Raw genomic sequence first — 22885 nt, 5'->3', positions numbered from 1 at the left:
CCCAAAATGATCGGGCACGATAAATTTTGAACGATGAGCGGATCTAACTTCAATCTTAGTGGCGAAGAGCTTGTTTCGAATTTGACGTCAATTGGGGAGCTGAGCGTTTTAACATTGACGACTTCTGAGTTCGCACACTTGAGCATGATTGTAGATGGAATTTGTTTGTTGATAGTTGACGGTAATAGATCTAGAACATCTGAGCGGAAACATGTTCTACTTGCGCCACTATCGATAAGGCAGGGAAATTTTAGTCCGTTGAGCATAATCTTAACAAATTTGAGCGAGGCCGGTGCAAAATGAGCATATTCACACGTTTCAATGACTCTTGATAGTCATGCCTCCTTTTTGATTATTTCCTCAATTTCCTTTGGTACGTCTTCCGCATGAAGGTATTTGCACTTTTCGCCAAATCGGCATCGGTTATTTCGGACGTATGAAATGCAGTGTCCTTGGAGCTTGTTGATGGGGATTCTCGATCTTCCCTTTTTCTTCTTTTCCTTTGCTGGCTCCTTCGCAGCAAATATAATTTCCTTCAGTTGAGAGCAGATTTGGGCCATTTCAGATTCCTTCGCATTTGAAGAGCTTTCCGCGACGAAGATATTTTCTCGTTTGAAGAAGCTTCTCTCCAGTTCCATGGCACGTTGAGCGATATTTCGGAGTGTCAGCAAGGATTTTTCACGTCTGAGCAGTTCAGCGAGTCTTGGCTCTTGGCATTCGATAAATCGGTCACAGATAATTGATTCATCTGCAGCATCAAGATTGAGCTTTCCGTATCCTTTCTTGAAGAAGGCTTGAAGTTTTGTGACTGCCATTTGCTGTGTCTCCTGACCTCGTTGGAACGATGTATACATGTGCTTGTAGTGCTCTTTGTCTTTACCCAGAACTTGAACAAGCTTACCCTTGAAGCTGTTCCAGTTTTGTTTTTCTTCTTCAGTGATTGCTTCGACGAGAGAAGTTCCACTTTCCTCCATCAGGATTTGGGACAGAGCAACACTGATAAGATCTTCGTCGCAAATCTTCGAGCAATTTCCGTAGAGTTCCAGGTTCGAAATAAAATTTTCAACTGGGAGTTGAGCATCAAATTTCGGGGTCTTCATCTTCACTTGTCCAAACGATTTGAGCGATCGTTAGTTGGTTCCTTTTTCGGCTGAGCACTTCCTCGGGGCTGAGCATTTCCATTTCGTGGAGTTGATCCAGATGGCTTAGAGTCAGAGGGTGGTGGCCGGTACTTGGTCTCCTCTTGCTTTTCAGACTCGTCAATTCGGTCAAGAATTGTGGCAAGGTTGTCCATAACAATGATCTCATTTATTTTATCGACATCAATCTTATGGTCGGCTCGAGCAGTCTTTTGGACAGCTTCTTGGATGTTAGTAACATCAAATGCGGGGTCGAACTCAAGGCCTTGGTTTGTCTTTCGAAAAAAATACTTTTTGTCCAAATCATCGAACAAGTTTGGCTGAATATTGAGCAAGTTCAGAACACATCCTGATTTGTCAAATCTTGGAATTGCCAAAGGGTATTTTCGATTTGGATTCTTGTCATAAACAAGCATAAGTTCCTTGGCAGTGAGGTCAACGACCGTTTTATAGTAAAGCTCGTCCCCCATGATATCGAAAAATAAGCTTACTGGGTAACCTTAACCTATTTGAGTCTGGTCCTTGAGAAACCAAGTTTTTGGAACGTCGAGCGGCACTTGATCTCTGTCTCTGACTGTATCTCTTGGGAGGCGTTCCGTTTTATTCAGTCACCAAAATATGTACGTGTTTCTCAATGCACATAAGTTGGATATGAATATGTAGTTTATTGTTATCGCGAGCAGGATAAAAATAGTGAGCGTTGTTTTGTAAAAAGAGCAAGTTTTACAAGTGAGCGAGTAATTTCAAGTGACGATGGAGGTGCAGAGCGCAGCGACTTATATACTATTTCTATGCGTACGGACAGAGCTTGGTCCGCACGGAAGTGATACAGTTGCGTGAGAAAGAAAGAGAGTTCCGTATGGAGAATGAATAATCACGTGCGTAAAGAAGTTTGTGCACAGGGAGAAAGGGGTTTTACGTAGGGAGCAAGCGTTCTTTGTTACGGGCGTAGATAGTTTTGTCCGCGCGCAGAGAAGTCTCTCCGTGCGCAGGGAAGTCTGTCCGTGCGGAGGGGTTTGTTTGCGCAGGAAATACTATGAATTCCGTGCGCAGCGCGAATTGCACATTGAGATCCACTATAGCCTCTAAATAAGTATAAAAAATAAAGATGAGAAGTCATAATCTTTTAAAAGAATTAAGAATTAAAAAGTAAAAGATAATTCAATTTAAACAAAATTAACCCAGAATAATAAAAAAATGGAATAAAATAGATGAAAAATTCTCACCCCATTCTCGACTTCAAGAACCAATACAGGTATGAGTTAATACTCATAGATTTTTTTTTTAATTCAGCTTCTCACAATTACGGTTCTACCCTGAATTGGTCATAACTTTTAAAACACCGCTGCACAGTTTAGGCTGCTCACAATTAAAGGCGTTTGTTAAAATTTTTGAAAGTTTTAAAGAATAAAGAGCAGCCTTTAGAAAGTAAATCATACATCGCCAGAGTTTGTGAAGAATCTAAAAATCAATAATTAAAACAAATATTAAACAAATTTAAAAACCTCTGAAAGATGCGCATCATAGCTATGTTAGCATTATTGCATCGGAACTTAATACAATGGACCGAGCGATAAATCACGTCGAGCTTATTGATGAATGCAGAGCGCGAGAAGAGTTTGACTTTTTGAGAAGAAAAATAAAGTTTCAGCAAAGAGATAAAATAATCTGAAAATGAGAAAACAAGTTCAGATGCGTTTGTTAATCTTGAACTCTTATCCGTTACAAAGCAGCTTGCCTCTTTTCTATTTCGGCTTGGCCACTTGAATCAGTGATTTATTGAAACTTTTTTGAAAGGCTTGAACAGTGCGGAAACGTAGAGATGCGCGACTCACAAGCAAATCGGTATAATTTTTGTATCACTATCATTAGCGTTATTTTATTAACGTTAACGAAGCTACAGAAAGACAGGGTGGCTCTATAATTGGCGATTTTAAATGTCAACGGTAAATTTTCTCTTGCTCTTGTGATCATCCATAAACAAAAAAATAATCGGATAAGAAATAATAATATTATTATTAGCTGTGTTCGAGGCAAATTCAGGGAATGCAACAAAATCGATAGTCGAGCAGTTTTGCAAAAGAAAATTTCTTCGTAGAAAGAAAAGTCAGCGAATCGAAAAAACGGAAGAGCGAGAAAAAACCTTTTGCTGATTTGACGAATATTCTGCCACCAAAAAAAAGATTGACAACGACGAATGACAATTGCTATGAAAAACAAAAAGACGATAACGGAGATGCGAGCAACATTTTCATGGAGAACATTACGCCGTCAAAGATAATCAACGTGACGACTGCTGAAGATAGATTCTTAAATTTGAAAAAAATGAAGAAAGTCGATTTTCAAGCAAATGAATCCGTCCAAAAATTTCAAAAGAAGTTAGGAGACGCTTATTCCCTACGGGCAATCAATTTTCTCAAATTATAGTTTATATTGTGCTGGATTTTTTTATGTCATTGGTGTAAACATTTATTTCTTTCAATCAATCATTTTGTCAGTAATCATCTATGGATAAAGTGGTGTTTTTTATTATTTATAAATCATGTTTAATTGTTATTTAAAAGATAACGTTTATCACGTCGACACATGTTCTCGCCTTCTTTGGTCTCTTAAAAAAACAACTCTACAAGGAATCAAAGTCTATTTTACTCGGTAATACTTTCAAATTTGAAATAATATCAATCTGTCAGGACCCTCACAATCACTTTGAATTCTCAATTTGGCTACAGGCGATTCAAAACAAAAGAAACAAGCAAAAAAACTTGTCATCGAAGAGACAAAGGGCCGTCAAATTGATTCTATAATAATGAGGTAAGATAAAATATAAGTATATTTATTATAATTATAATATATATACTTATATATATATTATATATATACTTATATTATAAAATATAAGTATATGATAAATAAGTTTTTCCTTTTGAAAAGCTGTTTTTTAATTCAACTCAAAACAATATTTTAATTAATTAAATCGTTGATATTTATCATGTTAAGTATCTATATTGATTGGGACATGGTAACTCAGAGATCTTTTACTCCAACAAAAGAAAATGACGACACTATTGACGAAAATGATATTATATTGAAGTTTACGTTTTATAATTGAGTTTCCATCAGTCCCATCCGCACAATTTTGCAGGTTAACTCTTCCTTTCTGTTCCTTATGTTTCTACCTTCTCCTAGTGTTCTGATGAAGAGCTTTGCTCGAAACCGTTCAACACAATAAAATGATGGAAACTCGAAAATGATATTGGTCATTTTATAACAGTATTTATACAAGCGGACACGAGTTCCTTGTCTCTTCAAGATCACATTTATCGAGAATGAGCTTAAAAATGCATTTATTTTTTGGAACCCTAAAAAAAAACATTTGAAAAGCTCACAAAAGATACCACGAGCAATATTGGCCGTTTCTTTTTCCAGCAATTGACGCAGTTTTCTCTTTGTTTTACGGAAATAATATCCAAAAAAGAACGACAACAAACATGTGCCCTCAGGGAAGTCTAGGTAAAACTTATTTTGTGAAAATTTTCTTTGGAGTTCCAGATTGCGGCCCGTTAACCCCTTAACAGTCGCGTGGAGATCTAATCTCCACGGCGCCTTTGAAGCGCTCTAACATGGACCAGACTCAATTTTTTTTTTTTAAATTTTTGCATTTTTGAAAAATATAATCGATTCTCTATCCCCTAGTATAATTTTCAAAAAATTCTGCGTGAAATTCTTCTCAGGAGAAGCAAAAGAAAAACTTCAGTCAGCGAAAAAAAGGGAAAGAGTAATGCAACACGCTCGCCTTTTCCCTTTTTTCCCTTTTCAATGGTTTTCAGCGCCGAAAATGACGTAACTTTGAAGCCAATTTTCAGCCATTAGACGACCAAGAGTAACAAAAAAACAATGGTCAGATGAAAGAGCAGACGCTTCTGAATCACCCTGTCTTCTTAGAATTTACTAAGATTGGCCATACTTTACAGAAATCGTCAGAACGTCCGTGGAGATTAGATCTCCACGCGTCTGTTAACGTATAATATCGCGCGCCCAGTTAACGGGTTAACCGCGTGGGACGAATCGTACATTCCAATGTCATTTAAGACTTTAGGGGCCCGCTATTCCCAAACTATAAGTCCGAGAACTTTTAAATTTTAAATGTGGGTTGGTTCATGCCTTCTCAGTAACTTGTGCAAATATGGAATTTTTATCAGGGCTCAGTTGCACCTGACACGGGATTATGTCTACCCTACTCGAGCGCCCGCTGAGATTTTTACTGTAAAAACGAACCAATTTGTTTGTTTGAGCTATTTAGGCAACTTTAATCTATATTTCTGATGAAATCTCATCAACTGCAACATGATGATAATTAAAATTTCTCACTTTCATACTTTCTAAAAAATAAGTATTTCTGACGATACCAAGATATGAATTCTGACATCAGGATATGAAAGAGGACATAAAGATTAGTAATCTCTGAAAATCTGAGGAATATCGGACGAGCGGTTCATGAGTTATTCGAGTTTTTGCTTAAATGACATTCGAATGTACGGTTCCTCCCGCGCTCATACGCGGGGATTCGTCCCACACGGTTAACGATTATTGACAGCGAAGCTTTTCTGAAATTTGGCGCTGACCATGCAGGAAGGAGTTAAAAATATTTTTCGAAAATCCTTTTATTTTAATCTTGATAGCTAACTCAAAACAGAGTATTTCTACTTTTCACGAGATGACATCACTGAAGCGCGAAATCAACATCGGTAAGCCATTTTGGAAAAATTATTTAATAAATTTATCTCAAAGCGTTTTCTGGCATATGGACAATTATGAAGAAAACGTCGAATTCAAGCGAAAATAATACTTATTCTGTGTAGTACATTAGATCAAGTGTAAATATATCTTTTAAACATAAACACTTTGAAACTAATTTTTGTCAGAAAACCCAAATAATTATGGTCGATTGTAAAAATAATCAGATATTTAAGATATTCTCACCGATAAGCTAACCCGCGGTACATTTTAACTACCAAAAAAATCGTAAAAATAGCCGGTAAATTAATATGAAAGGCGGTTAATTTTTTAAAATTGAGATAAAATTCGAATTTTTATAGAAATCAACCAGTCGGTCTTGCTACTTATCTTTTTCAAAATCGATGAAATTATTTAAAAACCAAAATTTGAGCGTTTTTTGACAGAAAATAATCAAAAATTAACCGAGAAATTTCTCGCCATCTGAGTGGTCTTCCAGCAGGGAGGTCCTCCGGGGATCCTCCGGCCAAACTTGACCAAAGTTAACCAGAGGTGGTCATATACTGACCGACCACGGCCATATATTGAATATTTTTTTTTTAATTTTTATACTGGTCTTCCAGCGGATGGTCTTCTACCATAGAGGTCCTCCGGGGTCCTCCGGCCAAACTTGACCATGGCTGGCCATAGCTGGTCATATTCTGGCCGATAATAAAGAAAAAATGAAATTTTGAGCGTTTTTTGACAAAAAAATCATCAAACATTGACCAAGAAATTTCTCGCCATCTGATTGGTCGATTCCAAAAATTCGGTCGATGCTACAAACAACAGACTCTAAGCTTTCATATGAGGTGTTGATCAGCCCCCCAACATACAGGGATGTAAATGCATCCCCGAAATTTTGGCTCCCAAAGTTCGGGAAAATGCATGTAAATTGTACATCGTGAAAATCACAATTTTTTTCGATTTTTCATAATCATCGAAATCACACAAACAAGGGCTCTTTCGAAAGCTTAGAATGTGAAGATTACGAATATTATAACCGCACTAGAATCTTCGGTCAATTGTTGGCGCCAGAGAGCATTCTTACACCCAAATAACGCCAAAAATGGTTTCAAAAAGTTTTACAACTAGAATTTTTTTAATCACTTATCCGATCATGCTGATTCTAACAAAAAAATAAAGATACGCGTCTATACTTTTAGATAAACCAAGAAGATTTTGAATCCCAAAGCCCAAAAAAAAGTAGATACGATTTGGAAATGACCTTAAATGGCCATTTTTCAAAATGTTAATCACTTTGACGGCCTGTAATGCATAAGCGAATGTTTTGCTTGCAAGCTGATTCTACCAGAATTTGCTCTTTTCGAAGCGGGCTTTCTAATGCGCCCAAAACCAGCTTCCTACGTAAGCTCAAAAAAAAGTAGATAGAGGTCAAAGTTGGCGAAATCGGGGGATCCCATAAATAAGGAGCACCACCAAAGCTCTACATACATTTGATTAACGGAGACCGAAATGTCTCTTACAAAACTACCACGAATAAACAATAAGAAATAAATCGGGTGAGTATTGATCAGAAGGTGTTAGATTTGATGGAAATAAGAATTACATATATATATATAGCCTATATCAGGGATGGAAATATGAGAAAATTTTCAAGCGGCACCGGCACGGCACGGCACAACCAAAATACCCGTGCCGCGGCACGGTACGGCACGGCACGAAATTCGATAATGGGGTGCCGCGGCATCACGGCACGGTACGGCACAAATTTGAATCATATAACTTATTTATTTAAATGAAAAATTAAAGCTTCTAGTGAACTAGAATTATCAAAAAATTAAATGAAAACAATAATGAACTTAAAATGTTGGATAATTTGAATTTTTCAAACAATGGGTGAGGGTGGGGTTGGCGACGTTACGGAGATTGAAAGCAATGTTCCCAGCCAATGTCAAGCCCCTTGAATTAACAAATCAAGGAACGGGGCTGAAACGGCCGAAATGCTTTAACTCGAAATGGCTGAACTCGAAATGGAAACTCGTTAGTTTCCATGTATATACATACCGATGAAAGTAAAGCATTGCCCTGGAAAAGATTATCTCCATATATGGAGATAATCTCTGGCCACCCCTGGCGCCCTTCTCCCAGGAGAGTGAGGCTTTTTATTTCTCTGTTTTGCTGAGGGAGATGAATAAAATTGAAAAAGAAATAATTTTGGAGGTGTTTGGTGGTGTAATTACGTAATAATTAGAAAATTTTAGTGAGAAGAGATTTCTTCTCAAATAATAGAACTCTTCCAGCAAGCGGGGTCCTCCACCGGGTCCTCCGCCGCTGAAAGAAAAGATATCCGCCCGCATGGTGTCGCTTATTCGGGCTTCTTTCCAGGGCAACCCCTACTTTCATCGGTATTATATGTAACATATATTTGTATGATTAAGAGTTAGGATTAGGGTTAGGGTTATGGGCCATTTCGAGTTAAGGCATTTCGAGTTAAGTACATAGCCCCGCCCGAAGGGCCGTCAAGCCCCTTAAATTAACAAATCAAGGAATGGTTAATTATACTGCGCCGCGGTGCCGCAACCAGATTTTACTCTCCATGCCGCTGTGCCGTGCCGCTCAGATTTCCATCCCTGTTTTAGTTAGCACTTCTCAGAAAAGCACGTCGGTCTTTAGATTGGTAGTTTATTTTAGAAAGAGCTGATTACTTCAAGTGAAATCCTTACTTTGAAATAAGTGATTCAGGAGAAAAGCACTTTCAAAAACGATATTATCAACGAACTAGGAGCAAGGAATGGGAATTTTAATCAAAATAAATAATGGTAGAAGTTTAACATCTTGGCCAAAGCTTCAACGTTAAAATAACAAAGTCAATAAAAACTTATTATTTGAATTGTTTTTTCCAATAATTTTTAAAAATCAACCGGCCGAAAACCTGAAGAAAGATCCAATTGTCGCTGAAATCAAAAAGAAGGCGATTTACGTTAAAGTCCAAATTTTGCGACACAACGGCGATGATCTTCTTTTTCATCAAAATTTGCACACAGCGCACCAACAGGACTTGTGTCATACATCCGCATTATCTTCAGCTACAATCAAGCATCTGAAAATACACTTGACACGCCAATCCGAAAATCCGACTCGGATTTCCTGGAAGCATATCAGCCGTATAAATCTGCACTCTCATTGGTAGAGTCAGATTCAAATTTCAAAAATCAGTTGGATCTGAATATGAATACTGAAAGCTTCAGCCAGGAGGAATTGCGAATTGACTCCGAGCTTTCCGAAGATAATCACATAAAAGACGAACCTTTACACGCAAAAGTAAACAACATGTCATCTTGTTAATTAAACAAGGCACATAAAATCACTTTTTCTGATTACTCACCGAAATTGAGAGTTGAATCACGGATAAAGCTTATCAAATCGCAATTGGAAAGGCAAAATGTCGCAGATTTCAACACTAAAATTGAAGCGACCATCAAAGCCCTACCGATTTCGGATCAGATACAGATAAACCTACAACTCTCAAATCTAAAAGCTGAAGACCGTACAAATTTCGAAAAATTCCTCGATTTAATTCGAGTCAAATACCGGCGAAATGATGCAGTTGCAACTTGAATGCTGCAGGAACTCAGGTTCAATAAGCCCGATGACCTCAAATCTTTTCTACAAAAAGTAACATCTTTTATTGAGGAAATTCACCCAGAGGAAACGCCTCTTGTTATTAAGGCAATCAGTTGGGATAAATTCAAAAGCAAGCTTCCCAATTATCTGACAAACGAGTCATTGTTTAGGGTTGCCTCTGAGCAGTCACAGGAAGAGCAATTACGCATCTAAGAAAATTTATATGCGACAAGGAGCCCTTCATCGGAACTCTATTTGACTCAGAAATCGAAAACTCAAGGGAAACCGCAGGAATCCCAAGAGAACCTGAATAATTATAAGCAGAAGCATTATAAAAATCAGGGCCAAGGATTGAGTAGTAAAGGAAAAGACAAAAATATCAAATCATCATTGGCAAAAAAGTGAGAGCCAAAGAAGAAAAGGATCAAACCAGAATTATCGAGGCAAGAGCGATAACAATAAAAAGCAGAGCAGTTATCAGAAAAAGGCGCAAGGAAGCGGGGAAAATACCAAGAGTAAGAAAAAAAGTGACGATGAGAAGCCTGTAAAATCAAGGGCACACGTTACCTGTTACAAATGTCAGGGACGTGGTCACTAGAAGAGTCAGTGTCCAAGCGTTCTCTAAAACAATTTCAAATCTTCTCGACCTTGTATATTTCCCCAAAATCCGTTCAATTATTTTGATTATAAATTTGTAAAATTCCCAATCAAGATGGGACCCGCTCTGCCAACTACCTCAATCATTATCGCCCAATATCGAGACGAAGATATTCTTCACCACGAAGTTCATAATGTTCTCCTCGATACAGGAGCCAGCAGCTTTTTATTGCGTAAATCTGAAGTAGGAATAAGCAATGCATTTAACGTCAACATGTGCAGCATTTCAGAAACAGTTACCTGTAATATTAATGTTCAAGGGAAGACAGTCCCTAATATAAAATTTTTAATTATATCAAATGAAAATAAAATTGATTACAACGGAGTTTTAGGCTATAACCTACTAAAAAGATTAAAAATCTTTACGGCTTTCCTGAAGGACCTATTCTACTAAAAAGGTTCAGATGCACGAAAATCGAAGAGAAAATCGTCGAGATTGTAAAGCGTACTAAAAAATCTGCTCTCGTCGCTATGGACACGTCCTTTATCGGTCCGAAGGAGACAGAGTACGTTAAAATCCGCCGAACTCGAGCTTATCGCGATAAAAATGATTTGAGCATTGTAGTAACAGCGGAGATGGCTGAAGCAAAACAAGCCCTCCAGACCTACACAATCATTAAGGATCTTGACCAATTAAAATCAACAACAGGTCAAACCAAACGATCCTGTTGAAAAAGAGGCAGCACTTGCAGAAGCAGCAGAAACAATGCCGCAGCAAGTGCTAAATTTCTAAGTTAAGACGAGCAAATTACCGCAGGCAGAAAGGCGCACTCATGAGCTCGAATTCAAAGAATGGAAAAGTAAACGAGAACTGTTAGTTGAGGATATCGATATCAGCACTGAAATCAAAGCAGCCGTTTCGGCGCCGCCTTTCCAATATGCTCAAGGCCATAAGCGCATTCTTGAAGAATTCCAATGGAATTTCTCCAGATCGCCGTCGGATGCTGGCTTGTCGCAACACTTTGTGTGCGAAATACGACTGACAGATGTCACGCCTGTTTTCCACAAGCCGTATAGTATCGACGCGCATAAAAAAGAGAGAGTCGACGAAAAATTGAAAGAAATAATCGACTCTGGGATACTAGAACCAACAGTGAACGGCTTCAAAAGCCCACTTCTGACTGTCGAAAAGAAAAACGGGAAGTTACGAGTCGTGAATAACTACTCCGCGGGAGGGAGCAATTCTATTGACTCTACGCTTGTCCTCCCGCGCTTCCCCACGCTCCCAATTCGATCACTGTTGGCAGAATTGTCGAGAGCAATATCAAGATTAAAGGCTCGATTTCCAACAGATCAATTTTTTTTTGCAGTTTGGATCTGACGAATGCCTTCTTTACCATGGCAATACGCGAAAAAAATCGTGATTACACCGCCTTTATCTTTGGGGATAAATAATTGCAATACAAAAGAATGTGTCAAGGACTCGCTTCGGCACCTTCGACCTTCCAAGCATTCGCAAGCAAACTATTGCATGAAATAGAAGAAAATGGAAACACTTTCTTCTGCTTCAATTACAAAGATGATTTTCTTGTTGCTTGTCCCGAAAGAAACCATAACAAAACTTTAGAGACCAATTTCAAGAAGATACATGAACACAACATTGTAGTCTCTTTGGCAAAATGTGAGTTTTTTAAGAAATTGGTAAAATTCTTGGGATTTATCGTCGGTGAAAACGGTGTTTAAACACCAGAAGCAAAAATTGAGGCACTTCTTGACCATAAAATGCCTGAAACCGCTAAACAGGCGATGTCATTTATAAGCAGCCTCAATTATTACTGTAGACTCATTCTCAAGCTTTCAGCACTTCTCTCTCCGATCGCTAAAGCGATATCTCTTGGCAAAAAGTTTGCCCTTACAGACGCTATGAGAGCCAACATCGAGCTTCTGAAACTAAATATTAGTAAAGGAGTCGGTGTTTGCCATCTCGTTTACCAATCAGACGCGGATTTAACAGAGCACATCTTTGTTGCAAGTGATACTAGTCTTACGCAAACAGGTGCCATTATTGGTAACCTGACACTCGAAAACGATGAAATATCAAATGTCCGCGTCTGCGGACACTCGTCAAAAGCACTCGATGAAGTTGAGTACTACCTCACAGCAAGGTCACGTGAACTCGTGGGTTTGATGCACGGAATCAAATCCTTCAGCGACCTTTTTCCAACAGACGCTAGATTGATCTTTATCGTCGATCATAAGTCACTGGAAGACTTGACTACAAAAGCAGGCCTGAAGCCCGGAAACGGGACAAGGGCTCGCCGAGCCTATGACACAGTTTGCGAATTCGTACGGGCAAGAGTCATTTACCTGCCCAATACAAGCGAAATCATCAAAATTGTTGATAATCTGTCCAGGCATCCAATCACTGAGATTGACCACAGAAAAGTTTTTAGCCCATCTATTCTCTGTCCCGGAAATATTTCATAAGACGAGAATCTCAACGTTATGAATTTAAATATTCAGCGAGCGCAAGTTGATCCAGAAGCAATCAAACAAGCGCAACAAAAATGTGAAAAACTCATAAAAATAAAGGATGATATGGGTGAAGGGCAACCCGGTTCTCAATTTTGTGAACCCGGTTCACAATCTGTGTGAACCCGGTTCACAAAATTTTTAAAAGAATGAAATCAGGGATTTATTTGCGCTCCGAGAGAAAAGAGAAAAAGCGGAACTGGATACACGATTGTTAATGATATCATCTGCAAAATGAAAAACGGGAAACTGCTGGCAGTTGTCTCGAAAGCCTACTCCACTGCGGGGAGCAAATGTGATTACAACATCGTAGCCGCAGTGAACCCTTATCATTCACGAATAAGCAGAAAAATGTCGGCCTTTGTGTGAAAAGTTGCCTTAAATGCGCAATAGTACACAAAAGACAGCCCACAGAGGAAGTCAAAGCAGCTGTCGAGCCAACACTTAAACCATATGCGACAGTTTATGCAGACACGATAAAGTTAACATGTGAGGGCAAAACATTAATTTACGTCACATTTTTGGACGAATTCAGTCACAGTTTAACCTGCCGTCTAGTACGCGCCCTCTCACAGCCTCTCATGGTAGAGAGCTAGATTAAATTATTTGGGAGTCAGGTTTGAACACTAGAGGTTACATCATTACTGATGGGGGAGGTGAATTCAATAATCCTGAAGTGAACGAGTGTTTTGAAAGAAATCTCGTTAGTCACAGTCACCCCTCTCCCAAATCCTCGACCTAATATCGTCGAACGACGACATAGAGAGGTCAGAAATATCCTCAAAGCCTATGACCTGACCCCAGCAAATATCAATCATAAATTTAACATGGAAGTCTATGCATACAATCAAAGACCAAGCAGCGGGCTTTCTTACCTAACACCACATCAGGTCCTTTTCAGTCAAGATCCTCCGTCGTATTTCTCAAGTCTAGCATTTAATGAAAAAAAGACCCCAGACTTAAGGGATCCCCCCCTGATTTCGTCAACTTTGACCTCTATCTACTTTTTTTTGAGCTTACGTAGGAAGCTGGTGTTAGGCGCATTAGAAAGCCCGCTTTAAAAGGAGCAAATTCTGGTAGAATCAGCTTGCCAGCATAACATTCGCTTATGCATTACAGGCCGTCAAAGTGATTAAAGTTGGCGAAAATGGCTATTTTTGACCATTTTCAAATCGTATCTACTTTTTTTGGGGCTTTTTAATCACCAATATTTTTGCTTCTTTAGATAGCTCAGAGCCTAAACTTAATATTCTGGTAGAACCAGCATAATTGGATGAGTGAAAAAATTTTCCTAGTTGTAGAACTTTTTGGAGCCATTTTTGGCATTTTTGTGGTTAAATGCTCTCTAGCGCCAACAAATGGCCGAAGATTCTAGTGCGGATATCATATTCGTAATCAGCACATTCTAAGCTTTCGATCAACCCCTAACTTGTCCTCTTTTGATAACGATGAAAAATTGAAAATAATCGCGATTTTCACGCTAAGTACAAATTACGTGCATTTTCCCAAACTTTGGAGGCCAAAATTTTTGGGACGCATTTATGTAGAGGGGTACTATAATAAATCAAAATGATCCTCAGAACACGAGGAATCTTATGATAGGCGAAAATGAGCTGTGCCAAAGTTTTGAAAAATCGGGGGTGATCCCTTAAGTCCGAATGGTGTTCATGAATATAGACAGCAAATGAAAGCTTTGCATTCAAAGGTTGCTGAACAACACCTCATTAGATTCTTTCTAAAATCAAATGTGGTAGAAGGAACCTTGGGAAAGAACGACTTGGTAATGATTAGAGACCCTAAATCAGCTCTCGGGCATGCCCAGCCAGACAGAGGCCCATTTTACATAGAGAAAGTGGGAACACGTAATACATACGGCATAATTATGCCGCATAACCCATGTATTCTGGGAAAATAAAGTGCGTCGAAATGGACGCCATCTTGTTAAGTTGCCTTTAACCGATAGAGACAGAAAGTATCTACGCGAAAGCGATACCGTCTTTATTGAAGAGAAATCGCAGAATGTTTACAATAGCAAATTCCCAATCGAAAAGGAAGTTTAAACGGCTTTCGATTATTGCCCGATTGATAATTCCCCATTACAGATTTCTGAAGACACAGACCCTCAACGCCGATATGATTTGCGGCCTAGAAAATAATTTGACCAGCATAATATGCATCATTCTACAACTTCTCAACTTTACCAGATCCGGAACCGCAAACTTACAGAATTTGGGGATAATCCTCACGAATAGCACCAAACACACATATTACACCGACGCAGACCAGCAAGTCGTGTTAAACGTTCAATTCTCTCCACATCTTCCTGAATTCTCTCGAAGAAATCGGAAGGGTTCCTCTCGTGTCCATTTCGAGAAATGTACCTCTCGTGTCCATGCACCTCTCGTGGCCATATACCTCTCGTGGTCATTACTCACCGGCTTATGAAACTTAGGGTCTCCCAATTTCCTCAAAGAGAGTGCTTACACGCTTTATTTATTTATAATAAGAGGTCATAAATTAAGTTTTTATATGAATAAAAATCGAGATGAATTGATGAAAACAATTTGTTTAATCGAAAAACCTGAAAAAGATAACTATATTAAATATAGTACCCTCATACATTTGCCTCTTATTCTAAAGAGAATTTTGTCTGGTTTGTGCAAATAAATTTACTTATTCTTACTTGAAACTATTGAAATTTTAACTCAATCAAAAGGACCTTCTCATAGTATCCTTGAAAAAATGCTTGGAGACCCAACTTATCATCAAAATGCTCCGTGATCGCAAGTCTCTACGTCATGACCACGAGAGGTATATGGACACGAGAGGTATATGGCCACGAGAGGTGCATGGACACGAGAGGTACATTTCTCGAAATGGACACGAGAGGAACCCTTCCGAAGAAACCTTGTTTGTTATGAGAATAGCAAAGACATAAACCTGCAGGCAAAGAACTATTTTAATTTTTTTGTCAAAGACTGGATCGGTCTTGAATCAAATGTGTCCTTTGTTGGTCCAGGTGAATTTTCGGAAAGTCACAAAAATTTACTATGCCATCACTCCATCATCAAGTAAAGGTAACGAATGTGTATGGCATATGGAATGCTGCCCACACAAAGGAAGAGACGAGTTCACTTAACGACGTAGTAGACAATAACCCTAGGTAGGGTTCCGCACGATTGGAGGACCTTATTTTTCAAAATCCAAATCCTTATTGTATTAAGAATTGACTTTTTATAAAGTTTAGGTTTTCGAATACGGCGAAAATGATGGCGGCTTTTAGAAGCCAGAAAACTCAGCGCGAAGAGAGAAAAAGAAGAAGCCTACAGGAAGACCAACGCCAGCTAGCGCTCATACCGCGAAAATTTAAAAAATCTGTCATTGTTCCACAGTAAATTTAAAATGTAAATTCTGAAAATCACTATGTCGTTATAACTTCTCTTTTTTCTTTCACTCAATTTCGCAGGGTCCCGCAATTTTTCCACTTTTGAGAGTCGATAGAATTAGACGAATAAGGGCTCTATAGAAAGCTTAAATTTGGCCGCTTTTTCAAAAATAAAAATTTTCCATCAGAATTGGGCCCAAATGATGCTATTTCTGATCATTTTTCGCTTTTTTAAAGTGTCTATCATTTATAATGACTAAATTCTAATAACCAGATAATATATAAAGCAAAAATATTTCGAAAATAATAAATAATAAGCATATCATAAATAGGCAGAATATAAACAAGTAAAAATTTCAAGAAAATTCATAAATAATCTGAGAATCCCATTTTTGAAGATTTCGAAACTTTGCTATTTTCAAAATGAGCCCTCATCCTTTAAAAACCTTTAAAAACCGACCAAAAAAGTAGTTCGAAGTCAAAGTTGACGAAATCGGGGGATTGATTAAAATCCAAAAAATGTCCGGAAACTTTGACTCCGGAAATTTCGAGTCGAAACTCGGTAAACGGGACCACCCCCAAGTAGCTGTTGGCTGAGTGGTGAGCGCAGTCCTTCAAAAGGATTGGCGGACGGGCGTGAGCTCGAATCTCAAAAAGAATTTTTCTTTTCGAGGCCCATCCGCGTTTTCCATGTTGAAGCTAGAAAGCCAAACATGGAAAAGGGGTGCGTTCGAGCTGGCTTCGAGCTCGCCGCCTCCTCTTTGCAAAGAGAAGCGCTCACCACTCAGCCAACTCCAGGTCGACGGTGGTTAGCATTACCCGATTTATATTCCCGCGACGAGCGCCAGCCAATCAGCGCGCAGCAGGCCTCTTTGGCAAAATTTACTTTGAAGCCCTAAAAGGGCTGAAGGGGGATTTTGGGGAAAACAGAGACCAGGAATGAGTTCCTTGGCATATTTTTGGTGGAATCTCCAAATTTTATTAAAAAATAAATTTTTGGTCCAATCGTGCGGAACCCTAACCCTAGGACATTCATAATTTTCCTTCAAAATGCTTGTTGGAAACCACATGGAATTCCTTCAAGTTCTTCACTTTCACAGAGAGCGACGTCGAGCACAATATCTTCCAGTTTACGAAAAGTTCTCTCAAATTTTTAGAGGTCGTTATCTATTTCGAACCACTTATGGATGATGATGATGAACATAAGTTTACATCTAAAAATGGAGATTTCTTGACATTGAAGATTCCCTGTTTGTAGCGTTCGCGCCCAAAAATACTATCTTTTGATAGACAAATCGTATTGTTTTCAAACTTTTACAGGTTTAATATATCTGTTAAAAGGTTAAAAAAACATATTTTAGAGAAAAAAAAATTAAAGGGTTGAAGAGATATATGGAAATATATGTTAAATACATGTTAGTCACAAGCTTCCCAGAAAATTTTTTGATAAATATATTATTTCGATTGAGGTGAAAAATATTCAGTTGATAAATTTTGGGAAGCAGATGACAAACATACTGTAATTCACGATTGAAGGTCTATTTTTGACCATTTTTGCGCGGCGCGAAGCGCACAGCGCTGCATTCGCCCTCAGGCATTTCTCTCGCGGCTAGGGTGGACGCCGCGTAAGCCGTATTTCTTTTTTTTCAAAGAAAGATTTATAAATTGCCCATTGATACAGTGAAACCCCAACTTAAGGCCGAGCAACTTCAGGCCACTTTTTTGAAAAATCTCCGAAATCTGTCATCCGAAAAAAATCCAACTTTAGGCCACTATTTTTTCAATTTTTATTCACAGATTTACTTTTTAACAAAAAAAACCGTTATTTTCGGCTGCTTCTTTGGCGATTTTGAAGTCGATGGCTTTTCAGCGTCGGCATCTTCTCTTACTAGAACTTGTGGTACTTCTTCCACCTCCAACCGCGTCGAAATGTCTTTTCCATCATGTGTCTTTCGAAATAGCCCATTAATAATCTTCTTTGCATCACTCTTCTCCGGCGTCTTCACTATAATCTCTGCATATCTTTTTTTCTCGGCCAATGTCATGCGGATTCTCTTTTCTTTTTGCGACATTTTTGCAGCAAATTTATTTTTAAGAGAATGAATTTTCTTAGTTCAAAATTTCAACAGCGCCCATTGCAGTGCCTTCGATCGAATTTCTCTTATGGCAGGTTTAAAACTTTCTATGACAAGCGCGATGAAAAGCCAAAACAAAAATCAGTTCGTCTTGTCAAATACGCTTGACCCGAGTTCAGAGAGTGTACCCGCGCTCAAGCTCAGGTAAAATACAAAGGCACTTGCAAACATCACTGTTAGCCTCTTGAGCAAATAAAATGGTCAATTATCCTTTTCTAGCCAAAACGAGAAACCATCCATGATCGCCTCCACTCTCGTTTTCATCAAGATGAGTTAAATAGTTTTGAGAAATATATTCGATCGTTTGGAGAATTCCTCTTATATTATTTTCCCTTTCTGTTTGGTCGCCATCAAAAAAAACTAAAAGGGATGCAAGGTTATACAAAAAAATCCGGGAACTTTTTTGTGTTAATCACCCGGTATTGTTTGCATCTGATTCCGTGTACTGGGTCAAAACAAGCACCCACTGAGATTATGGCGCGCGCTAATGCTTTTCGGGCTCCCCGCGCAGCGTGTAAAGAACTAGCGCGCCGTCACTTTTGCTTACTAATCTGATGATTGTGGCCGACTAGTAGAACCAAGTAAATTCCCAATCGAAAAGGAAGTTTAAACGGCTTTCGATTATTGCCCGATTGATAATTCCCCATTACAGATTTCTGAAGACACAGACCCTCAACGCCGATATGATTTGCGGCCTAGAAAATAATTTGACCAGCATAATATGCATCATTCTACAACTTCTCAACTTTACCAGATCCGGAACCGCAAACTTACAGAATTTGGGGATAATCCTCACGAATAGCACCAAACACACATATTACACCGACGCAGACCAGCAAGTCGTGTTAAACGTTCAATTCTCTCCACATCTTCCTGAATTCTCTCGAAGAAATCGGAAGGGTTCCTCTCGTGTCCATTTCGAGAAATGTACCTCTCGTGTCCATGCACCTCTCGTGGCCATATACCTCTCGTGGTCATTACTCACCGGCTTATGAAACTTAGGGTCTCCCAATTTCCTCAAAGAGAGTGCTTACACGCTTTATATATTTATAATAAGAGGTCATAAATTAAGTTTTTATATGAATAAAAATCGAGATGAATTGATGAAAACAATTTGTTTAATCGAAAAACCTGAAAAAGATAACTATATTAAATATAGTACCCTCATACATTTGCCTCTTATTCTAAAGAGAATTTTGTCTGGTTTGTGCAAATAAATTTACTTATTCTTACTTGAAACTATTGAAATTTTAACTCAATCAAAAGGACCTTCTCATAGTATCCTTGAAAAAATGCTTGGAGACCCAACTTATCATCAAAATGCTCCGTGATCGCAAGTCTCTACGTCATGACCACGAGAGGTATATGGACACGAGAGGTATATGGCCACGAGAGGTGCATGGACACGAGAGGTACATTTCTCGAAATGGACACGAGAGGAACCCTTCCGAAGAAACCTCGTTTGTTATGAGAATAGCAAAGACATAAACCTGCAGGCAAAGAACTATTTTAATTTTTTGTCAAAGACTGGATCGGTCTTGAATCAAATGTGTCCTTTGTTGGTCCAGGTGAATTTTCGGAAAGTCACAAAAATTTACTATGCCATCACTCCATCATCAAGTAAAGGTAACGAATGTGTATGGCATATGGAATGCTGCCCACACAAAGGAAGAGACGAGTTCACTTAACGACGTAGTAGACAATAACCCTAGGTAGGGTTCCGCACGATTGGAGGACCTTATTTTTCAAAATCCAAATCCTTATTGTATTAAGAATTGACTTTTATAAAGTTTAGGTTTTCGAATACGGCGAAAAAATGATGATATTAATATTCCGATTCACCATCGGAGTCGCCGATTTCTCTCGGTTTTTCATACTTCTAGTGGCAGCACAAACTTCGCGTTGCCAAATTATGATAGCGATAAAATAAAAAATCATTTTTCTTTTGAAAGTTTCTCTAAAAATTCACCGTTTTCTTGTGCTGGTAGTTTTAATTCTAGCAGTTTGTTATGAATCGCCGTGAGAAAGCTAGGTGCGCTCTGATTGGTTAAAAACGAAGCAGCCTCTGGAGGCCCTCTTATAACGGAAGAATGATTATTCTTATGAAACCAGAAAGAACTTATTAGAATAATTAAAAAAATCCAAAAACTGCCTCAAAATTCAACCCCTCACTTTGGTCTAATGCCCCTCTCAAAGTGCAAATCGACCTGCAGAAGTATCTATCCACCAAGTTTATCGCCAGTGACTGTCCAACTGTGCAAAAAACATTCGTCGCGTTTCTTAACTTATCCGATCATGCTGATTCTACCAAAAAATAAAGATTAGCGTCTATACTTTTAGATAAACGAAAAAGATTTTGAATCCCAAAGCCCAAAAAAAGTAGATACGATTTAAAAATGACCTAAAATGGCCATTTTTCAAAATGTTAATCACTTTGACGGCCTCTAATGCATAAGCGAATGTTTTGCTGGCAAGCTGATTCTACCAGAATTTGCTCCTTTCGAAGCGGGCTTTCTAATGCGCCCAAAACCAGCTACGTAAGCTCAAAAAAGTAGATAGAGGTCAAAGTTGGTGAGATCGGGGGATCCCTTAAATAGGGGGACTAGGGGCGAAAAATGATAGCTGTCTCTTCTTTAAGAAACTCTACTCTCTTTCAAATAAAGTTTCTGTTCTTGCGCTTGATGTGCTGTCTCAGTCTTTTCTTGACGTAGAAGTTCTAGAAATTAAAAAGCATTTTTTTCTCGAAAACTTAATTTTTTCTAGATTACAATTTCAGCCTAACTTTTTAACGCAATAAAATTCATTCGAATTTTTGAATCATTGAGCGAGTAAATTTTCTCAATTTTATCGTCAAGATGTTTTCTTTCAACAAGCGATCTTTTATGAAGTTCCTTCGCGCACCGCTTATTATTAAGCCTTCCAACACGAAAGTCCGATTCACCGGCTTTTCAAGAGAATACCTCGAAACTATATTAGAGAATTCCGAAGAATTGGAGAAAATTGCAAAGAAACATTCGAGAAACACTTCTGGATTTTATTCAGCGATAATTCCCTATCTCGAAGGTATGATACATCTAAGTTATTTTTTCTATCCTCCTTCATAGACATCATCACAAACCAACCAGAACTTGTCTTTGACAATTGCTTGAAAGGAATGAAATTGACAAAGAAAAAATCAGGTTCGTCGAGACCTTGAGCACTGGTTTCGAATCGAAAACGAGTTTTTCGAAGGAAGATTGCGTTACTTTTGCGGCGAAAGATCTTGGAACCCGATCGACTGGTCTGTCGCAAATATTGAAAACGACTGAAATCAACGAAGACAACAACGACAAAATGAACGAGGTGTTCATTGAAGATTCTGGTGAGCTTGAGGAAAAATGGATGCCTGAATCAGAAGAAATAATCCAAGAAGATGAAGTTGTCGACAAAATCCAGGAAGCAAATGATGAGCCGGAACTGGTTAAAGATAAATCGCCGATCACCGATATTTTTCTTCGCAGCGGGAAACTTCCTAGTAACGGAAAAGGTGGTGATAACAGAACTTGGAGTCCCAAATTTATCAACTTGTCGCTGGAAATGCTTATTAAAGGAGAAACAGCAAGTAGCATCCACAATTTCTTTAAAACGACAGCAAAGTATTATCCCGAGCTTCTGGGCGAAGAAAAAAGAGTTCCATCGCCTGACTGGTTTGAGCGACTTCGTGATTCATTGAAGTATTTGAACGAAGAGCACACCAAAGATGTCATTCTTAAAGGCAAACGATTCCACCTCGCAAGTGACGGCGCAGCCATGTTAGATGCATCCAAAACGATTTCAGTCGGGCTGATAGACGAGTCTGGCAAGCTTCATCTCATCGGAACCGAGCGTTCGATCGGAGGTACAAGTCAAATAATTGCCGACCAAATGATTGCGATCATAAACAAGACCAGTTTGGGACGAGTCATCGGCGAGAAGATTGATCTCCTTATGTCTGACCAGCAGTCAGCTCAAATCAACGCAAACGCAATCGTTGCAGAAAAACTGACGCGGGAAATCAACAAGGAAGCACCTCCATCACTCTTTTGTGCGATGCACTGCGTTTCGAACTGCGACAAGAACAGCTGTTCTGCGTTAAAAGAGGTCAATGAAGAAGCATTTACCTTACTGGAACTTGTGAAGAGTGTCTTCGGAAAACCAGAAAAATTTGGGTACGTCCAACAGGATGGTCGCCGATCGCTTCAGCTGCTTCTTAAATACGATTTGGAGAGCACCAGAACAAAGATTTTCTCTCACGATCTAGGTAACTTCCTTCGAATGATTTTTCTCAATTAATGTTAATAGGCAAGCGCTTCGGTAATGACTGTCGCAACTCGGGCGCTCTTGTGAGACATTTTCCGACGGTGATGAACGCGACAAAGCACATGATGACAAGAAGTTTTGAGGACAGCAAGTTTCACCAGATCCACAAACTTTGCTCCGGTCGAGATAATGGGGTTTTGCTCGACGCTGCAACATTGTTCCTGAACTACTGCGCGAACATCAATCATTTCCACAAGAAGATCTCAAAGGTGAACAACGAAGCTCTGTCTTTCCTGGGATTGAAAGACTTGTTCCAGTCAGTGATTCAGCGAATGAAGACGATTGTTGATTCAAACGAGCCGTATTCGTGTCTTTTGGATCAGGCGGCTCTGATGTCTTCATCCGAGGAATCTAAAAACCGTGGAACTGATTGAAGAAAGATTCCAGAAGGTTTCCGC

The sequence above is a fragment of the Oikopleura dioica genome, chromosome YSR, assembly GCF_907165135.1.
Source record: "Oikopleura dioica chromosome YSR, OKI2018_I68_1.0, whole genome shotgun sequence".
In the NCBI taxonomy this organism is placed as follows: domain Eukaryota; kingdom Metazoa; phylum Chordata; class Appendicularia; order Copelata; family Oikopleuridae; genus Oikopleura; species Oikopleura dioica.
This window is presented reverse-complemented; position numbering follows the sequence as displayed.